Genomic DNA, 1,840 nt, shown 5'->3' on the forward strand with positions numbered 1-1,840 from the left:
TATGTTCAATAACCCTTGCCTTTTATTAGTGCAGCCACTGCTAGAATAAAGGGTAAGTGGACCCTTGATATTGTAAATGTTCCATGTCCCTCTTCATACACTTCCCAGGTCAGCATTCTTTACTGATGAAAATTCTGGTGTGGACCTTGAATTGCTGTTACTGTGAGGAGTCTCTGAAACATTATCTACCACTGAGCTTCGGTTGTTATTCCCAGAAGCCTAAGACCAATCACGGCAGCACGAGCTTTATCATGGTTTCCTTATTTTCATTACGTCTGAGAACCAGATGTCAGAGTAAGAAATCTCTGCCAGCATGTTTACATGGGAAAGTGACACATTTTTTTTTTTGCTAAAGATTTAAGCATAATCAAGGAAATTTTTTAATGCCATATAAAATATCCCAGGTAAGCTTTGAAATTCCACTTCAATCTTATGGATAATATTTTTAAGTCTAGTATCTATAATTTTTTACATGTCCACCCTTGTTTTATCTTTTCTTCCTATATATAAAAGCACTACAATGAAATTCATTTCACGAGGAGATATATTTGGCATGGAAATATATGCAATTAATGGTATTACTTTATTAACATAGCTTCAAATTTTTTCAGAGGTTCTAATCCAATCTAGTGCTAATATATTCTAGCATAAAAGATACACACTGATTTACACGTAACATTGAGAAAATTTTAGCTCAATCACTTGGCAATAAATCAAACATTGACCTTCAAATGTGGAGAGAGGAGGTAGATTTATTGCCCGCTGACTCAATACAGCTTTCCTCAAGCTTTCAATCAAATGGCCAGTTGATATCATAGAACAGCAGTCATGTGAAAGCTAGAGGAGTGAGCTCTAGAAATGACACAGTGCTTTGGGGGAGCTCGGTACTGTCTCCGGGCCTCCAGTTGCTAATCTGTAAAATGAAGAGTCTGATTAGATGATTTCTGATTTCCTTTGAACTAAAACATTGTGTTTCTGCTCAGAGATGCCATCCATAACATTTGCAAATCTGTTGGAATCAATTTGAGATGAACTTAGTTTACAGTTTTATTTAAAAAGGAAACATGACTCAGTTATGTGGATTTCCATAAATAGTCTGTCATCTTGACATTGGTATTGTATCATGGGTTCAATGCAAAGGGATTTTAAATATCCTCTCTTGTCTACTTCTTAGGTCTAACATAAAGTGAAATAAGCCAAAACAGAAATAAATACTGCCTGTATTTTGTATCTTTTAAAAGCACTTTATTTTTTATTTCATCTGCTAGGAAATGTAAACAAACCACATTGAATGGAAATTATGCTTACCATTTTCAGTCGGGACAAATGGGGTTAAATCAACTGTTAAAGTGTATATGCAAATAAACCCAGCAGAAAGGGCAATGGATTACCTAATGTGGCTCTTCTCTACAAACTCTCTAATTCCCATCAAATGACCTTTTCCTGCATGGGTCTCGCAAGAAGGTAGGAGAAGATACTGATAGGATTCATCTTTGAGTAAGCGTGAACAAGAAACCCTGAAATATCATCATGCTGTGTATAAAGTGAACCTCTGAGAAGCAGAGAGGGGAGTCTCCTACCTGCAACATCCAGGAATAGAACACCTCCCTGGAAATGAGATCCCCGCCCAGTAAACTCCTAGATCCAAAGGAGAGCTACACCCCCAAAGCAGCCCCAGCAGAACCAAGAGCCTGAGACTGGAACAGAGTGGTGGACTTCCCAACCCATGGGACTAGTAAACAGAGGGCTTTTATACAAGAGGCTGCCTTAAGGAGTGGAGTGCCCTGGGCATGTAATTGTGGGAGTTGCATTTGCTGACTTGTAAAGTCCAGCCCAGTGC

Source organism: Echinops telfairi, unplaced genomic scaffold (assembly GCF_000313985.2).
Source record: "Echinops telfairi isolate 266 unplaced genomic scaffold, ASM31398v2 ScPeMD7_3533;HRSCAF=4204_0, whole genome shotgun sequence".
Taxonomy (NCBI): Eukaryota; Metazoa; Chordata; class Mammalia; order Afrosoricida; family Tenrecidae; genus Echinops; species Echinops telfairi.